The sequence below is a fragment of the Triturus cristatus genome, chromosome 6, assembly GCF_964204655.1.
Source record: "Triturus cristatus chromosome 6, aTriCri1.1, whole genome shotgun sequence".
NCBI classification, from domain to species: domain Eukaryota; kingdom Metazoa; phylum Chordata; class Amphibia; order Caudata; family Salamandridae; genus Triturus; species Triturus cristatus.
This window is the reverse complement of record NC_140589.1, coordinates 1,351,524,911-1,351,531,993: the sequence shown is the minus strand read 5'-3', so window position 1 is coordinate 1,351,531,993 and position 7,083 is coordinate 1,351,524,911.

Here is a 7,083-nt window from a genome sequence, read left to right as displayed (position 1 = left end):
ACCCCGAGGTAATGAAGAAATATGAACAGGTTATGGCATTTTTGAAAAACAAGGTACCCCCTAAAGAGACAGATTGGGTAAAAATTGACAGAACACATCAGGAAAGCAAAGCCTGCCAATTATGAGAGGTTAATTTTAGCCTTTAAACAATTCAGTGGAGATGAAAATCTAAGTGACAAGGATGTCAGTCATTTCCTATACAGATTTGTATATGGTCTTCGTCCAGAAATTAGTGAAATGATAAAACAACATACCGTAGATTGGCAAAATAAGAAAATAGACGAAGTATTGAGACATGCTAAATATTTCAGTGGTGACATTGAAGCAAAACAGCGAAAATTGAAAGAAAAGGCTATGTGGGCACAAGTAAAAGTAGCAGAGAGACAGGAAGCTCAATTAGCGGAACAAGCAGGGTCAAGACAAAAATGTAATGCAGGGAAAAATAAAGGGAATATCGAGAAAGATAAAAACAAATTTCCATGTCATAATTGTGGTAGGATAGGGCATTGGAAATCCGAGTGTAAATTTCCTCCGAGTACTAACGATGAAAATGCATCATTGAATCCACAGGTGCAGAATGAGGTGAGTGGTCAACAGCAACGACAACAGCAGGTTGTAGCACAACAGAATCAGGTGCCAAAACCACCTTTTCCACAGAACAAAAATTGCCAGAAGTATAGTAAAGAGAATGGATTCTACAACGAAGAACAGGTAAATAAGCCGCCACGCGCTAGCGCTGCTTCGCATTATTGGCTGCAATGCAATGAAAGCGATTTAGAAGAGGGGAGGAAGAAGAGTGCGTGCTTGGCGCAACTCTAGAAGTAGACCAGACAGGCCCATTTGTAGATGGAAAAGTTAATAATGAAAATATTACTTTCCTAGTTGATACTGGTGCTACTCGATCAACTGTTAGATCAGCTGATGTCAAGAATCTTCCTCTCTTGGATGAAACGATCCAAGTAGTTGGTGTATCCAACAGACAGATTAAAACTTACCTTACAGAACCAGTGAAAGTTAGTATAGGGAAATTTTCTGAAATGCACCGGTTCATCGTGTGCGACACTAGTCCTGTAAACTTGTTAGGTAGAGATTTATTGTGCAAGATGAACTGCACCATATTTTGTACTCCAGATGGAATAGCCTTTGAAACACCAGATGATGACGTGCTGTATAAAATGACAATGGCAAACAGAGAGAAAGAGGTTACAGGAACCTATGCTGTTTTTAACCCTGACGAATTACCAAAAGAATTAAAACAAACTGTTAAAGCAGAAGTTTGGGATTTCACTGGAGAAGATGTAGGATTGATGAGAAATGTAGATCCAGTAAAAATAACTGTAAAAGAAGGAGTAAGATACACAAATGTCCCACAATATAAATTGACACCTGAAATAATCGAAGGAGTTACTCCTGTGATTGAGAAAATGATAAAACAAGGAATCTTGAGAGAAATAATGAGTAGCCCATGTAATTCACCAATAATGGGACTGAAGAAGCCTAGTGGGAAGTTCAGGATAGTGCAAGATCTGAGAAAGATAAACAAAATTGTTGTACCATGTTGTCCCATTGTACCGAATCCATCTGTGATTTTATATCCGATCCCTCATGACGCAGAATGGTATACAGTGATTAATCTGTGCCATGCTTTCTTTTACATCCCATTGCACCATGACAGTCAGCAAATTTTTGCATTTCGTTTCGGTGAGCGTATTTTGGCGTGGTGCCGAATTCCTCAGGAGTATACAGAAAGCCCCTCAATATTTAATCAGCCATTGAAGAAGTCTTTGGAAAGTCTAGAAATGCCTGAAAATTCTGTATTGGTTCAATATATCGATGACCTGCTTGTGGCATCGAAAACTCGTGAAGCTTGTGAGGTAGACACAGTAGCCTTGCTGAATCATTTGGCAGATGGAGGAAAAAAGTGTCACCATCAAAATTACAATTTTGTAAGAAGGAAGTACAATATTTAGGACATAACATTGAGAAAGGACACAGGAAAATAACAATAGACAGAATCAGAATTATAAAAAGAATGAGTCCACCAATGACCCAAAGAGAAATGAGAATGTTTCTGGGAATGGTTGGATATTGTCGTCAGTGGATAAGCAATTTATCATTGATTGCAAAACCTTTGGTACGATTGACAAGAAGTGATGTGAGAGATCCAATTGATTTGAATAAAGAGGAATTGACAGCATTCAAAAGATTGAGAGAAGGATTGTGTGAAGCGCCTGCATTAGGAATGCCTGATTATGACAAGCAATTTGAGTTGTATTGCAGTGAGAGAAATGGATGTGCACTCTCTGTTCTAGTATGGAAAACTGAGGAAACCAATTGCGTATTTTTCATCCATGTTGGACCCAGTAGCTGTAGCCCTTCCTGGGTGTTTGAAAGCAGTAGCTGCTACATGTCGAAATTTGGAACAGAGTGAGGGAATTGTGATGGGATATCCTGTGAAAGTGTTTGTACCTCATGATGTGGCGATCCTTTTAACAAGGAGTCGTACTCAGTATATGACGCACAGCCGACTGACTAAGTATATAAAGGTCATTTTGGGTGCAACAAATGTGAGTCTTGTGAGATGTGTGAATGTGAATCCTTCAAGACTGTTGCCAGATGTAGAGCATGTGGAAGTAAGAGATGAAGCAGATCATGACGGTTTGGATGTACTTGATTTTTGTACAAAACCATGACCTGACATAAAAGATGAACCCTTACCAGAATGTGGTTATGTCATGTTTGTTGATGAATCTTGTTTGAGGACAGATGATGGCGTGCTGAGTGCCGCATACGCGGTATGTACAGTTGCAGCAGTGATGTAAGCATCCTATTTGAAAGGAGTAAGATCAGCCCAAGTAGCTGAACTTGTAGCCCTGACCAGAGCATGTAAGATTGGGAAGGGTGTGAGAGTGACGGTGGTGACTGATAGCCAGCACGGCTATGGGGTAGTCCACGACTTCGGCCAAATATGGCTGCAGAGAGGTTTCCTAACCTCAAGTGGAACTCCCATTAAGAATGCTGAAGTGGTTGGAAAGTTGCTTGAGGCAATACAGCTGCCTAGGCAATTGGCTGTTGTAAAATGTGCTGCCCATAGCTGCAGTGGTGATTACATTGCCACTGGTAACAAATTCGCTAATGATATGGCGCAATATTGTGCACGAAATCAGAATTCAATCAATCGGGCAAAGGAAAAGGAATTGATTTCTTGTTTCCCAATGTTTACTAATACTGTGGGAACATGGGAAGAAGTTAGACAATTGCAGGAAGAAGCAGGAGAGGAAGAAATAAAACAGTGGGTAAAAGCAGGATGTGCACCAAGAGAGAAGGATCATGTGTGGGTCTATCGAGATGGAAGACCAGTTATGCCTGACAGCATGATGTCCGCCATGGCACGGATGTATCATAGACAGGGACATATAGGGAGAGACGCCATGATTAGGTCTTTCAAGCAGACTTGGTATAATGCAAAATTCAGACTTGTAGCAGAAAGTCTTTGTCAAAGATGCCTAATCTGTCAGCAATACAATCCAGGAAGAAAGACAGTGGTGAGTCTAGGAACAATAGGTCGAGAAGGAGGGCCTTTTACCAGAATGCAAGTGGATTTCATTGAGATGCCTCCTTGTAACAGGTTGAGGTATGTTTTGGTTATGGTATGTCTATTCTCCAGGTGGGTAAAGGCGTTCCCAACAAGAAGAAATTATGGAATGACAGTGGCAAAATTACTCTTGAGGCAATTTAGTTTGCCATAGGCCAAATGTTGGGGTCTAAGGATCATATGTGGTCTTTTACCCTCTGACGGTGGCCTTAGGATGAAGCTCCGCCCCGCAGATTCAGCAGAACTTCCAACCAATTGCTGGGCAGATGTGAATCCGTCTGGGCGGAGTCCCTTTCCTGTGGCTGCAGTTGTGTTTGAGGTGCCAATCTCTCCTGGCTGGCTCACCAAAATGTTGCTTGATCACCAGGGTTTTAACACTGGTGGCGCCCCTCCCAATGACCACCGGTGCCACGGATTCCCTCACTAGCACCCTTTAGCAGTGCCCCTCAAGTCTCCATAACCACTGTCTCTCAGATTCATTTAGTTTTATAGCACCACTCATACCAGTGTAAGGTGTCAGGGCACTTTACACCACACACACATTGCACAGGGACAATCATATGTGAGTAAATCAGTGTATAGGAAATGTTGCATCAGACAGGACTATAATGTGTAGTGTAGTTGTAGATGTAATCGATGCTGGTAGGCAATAAAGTTTGAGACCTTATTCTGGAAAAGCACAAATTCAGAATTTAAAACGTAACATAATTGTTAGGGATTTTCTTTAATAATATTGAATGTTTTCTACCCAAATAACCCCTTTTCAAAAGATTAGGATGATGATAGACTGGGCAAAAAAACATATAGCTCTAACATGTACCTTGAAGTTTGCATGCAGCATTTTGAGGACAGTTCATAGCTCAATGTTCAAAATAAGGATTTTGACTTATAAACAACAAGTTACAAAAGGAGCTCTCTTACAGAAGCAGTAACCTACTGACCTATTTACATTATATGCACAATGTTATCGGCATAGTACATGTTCTCAGCAGCAGGTATTTTAACCCTCTGCGCTACCTTAGTGTGAGTCAAAACTTCCACTACACAAACCTCCGGTCTCTTTCGAGGAAGAGGATTAATCACTAGAGTTATCTTGACATTTTAATTGATGCCTGAAAATTTCTGGAGGCCAGGAACGAATAATCGCCCTTCTTCTGCATCTACAGTCTTCCATTTGATAGCTAAGAAGCGTATAATTTGGGCAACTAGAGAGAATCTCTGCATGCTCTATCCAATCCCATAGCCTATTCAATATTATGGAACAAGATATTTTTTGCATTCTATTGATCAAGCTTATGTGCCTGTCATTTCATGGTATTCCGCTGTCCCACTTTTTATAAATCGCTACAATAATAGCACACTTGACCCCTTCTCAGATGCTTCCTTTCATCTGAGCCTTTCTGGTGCAGTTTCAGGCTTATCCTCCTGAGGAGCAAGTTCAGAATATTCTGGATATTATATTGATGTTTCAGTCTCTTCCCTGGATTTCGGCGAGACTGACTCTGAGGCTGCTGGGCCTCATGGCCTCCTGCCTCCTGCCTGTGGCACAGGCCCACTGGCATATGTGGGCTCTGCAGTGGGACCTGAAGTTCTATTGAGCACAGAATCAGGGGAATCTCCTCGACATGATCCAGATCATGGTCCAGATCTCAGAGGGCACTGCAAAAGATCTGCAGTGGTGGTTACCAAACACGATTGGGTCAGCGGCAGACCCCTTTACCTTCCCCAACCAGATCTGACAGTAGTGACAGATGTGTGACTCCTGGGCTGGGGCAGCTACCTGGGAGAGGTGGAGATGAGAGGACTCTGGTCTCCGGCAGAATCCAGGTTCCACTTCAACCAGTTGGAGTTCCGAGCGATCCAACTGACATTGAAATTCTTTCAACCCTCCATCAAGGGAACGCTAGTACAGGTGTTCATGGACAAACACCACCGCCATGTGGTACTGTAACAAACAGAGAGGGGTGGGGTCTTGGACCCTTTGTCAGGAGGCCCTATGTTTCTGAGCATGGCTGGAACTTCAGGACATTTCCCCGGTGGTTCAACACCTGGTGGGATCTCTGAACGCCAGAGGGAACAAAGTCAGAAGAAGATGCCTAGTGGACCACGAATGACATCTACATCCAGAGGTGGTGCAAGGTCTCTTTTAGTAGTGGGGAGAGCATTCGTTACATCTGTTTGCCACTGCAGAGAATGCGCAATGTCAGCAGTTATGCATGCTAGAGTTTCCAAAGCGTCTCTCGCACAGAGACACTTTTCATCTTGAGTGAAGCTCCAGCCTCCTGTTCGCCTTACCGTCCATACCACTCCTGCCCAGCGTTCTTAAGAATATCAGGAACAACTCGGTCAAGTCATCCTTGTGCCTCCAGATTGGCTTTGGAGAGTCTGAAACCTTTAGCTCTTGAGCATGGCAATCGGTCCTCCAAGCAAACATCTTCTTCAGGAGGATCTCTGCCTTCATGCGAGGAGACTGAGCGGCAACAGTCGACAGCTTTCGACCTTCCACCCAAGGTCTGTAATGTTATCTTAGCAGCTCGGCATCACTCCACCAAGACAGCATACAGCAGCTGAAGGAGCAAGTTTGTGGCATGGTGTACAGCCAAGCAGGCTGACCCTTTATCTGCACCCCATTGCCTATTTTTCTTGTATCCTTACCTTGGCCCAGCAGGGCTCTACATTGGGCACATGGAAGGATTATTTATCTGCCATCTCTGCTGTCCTGAGGCTGCCAGATCAGCCTTCCCTCTTCTAGTCCCCTGTCGTAAATAGGTTCCTTAAAGGATGCCACGCTGAGTCGATTGACACCACCTACAGGTATTCAGGGACCCGGCTCACAAAATGTTTCCGGATCCAGTCTGACCCTTGGGGATAATTCTATAGTAAGGAATCTGTAGCTAGATAGAGTCTCTACCTGATAAGGTGTCACTGAAGGTAAGTAAATAGTTCATCAGGCTTACCTTGTGTAACTCTGGACAGCTTGCCTTGTGTTACTTTGGTTCAACACACCTTTTATAATTTTGTATCACTGTGCCTTGTATAATACTGGATTGCATTGCCTTCTTTAACTCTGGACCAACTTGCCTATGTGTAACTGTGAATCAGCTTGCATTATATAGCATTGGGTCAGCTTGCCTGGTGTAGCATATAATCAGCTTGCCTTGTGTAACACTGGATCAGCTTGCCTTGTATAACACAGGATCAGCTTGCCTGATGTAATAATGGATCAGCTAGCCTTGTGTAACACTGGATCAGCTTGCCTTGTGTAACTCTGGACCTACTTTCCCTATCTAACTGTGGACCTACTTTCATTATGTAACTATGGACCAGCTTTACCATGTGTAACTCTGGATCAGGCTTGCCTTGTGTGACTTTGGATCAGCTTATCTTGTGTAATACTGTATCAGCTTGCAAGGTTTAACTCTGGACTAGCTTGCCCTGTGTAGCATTGGAACAGCTTGCCTTGTATAACAATGGATTGGCAGATTTCC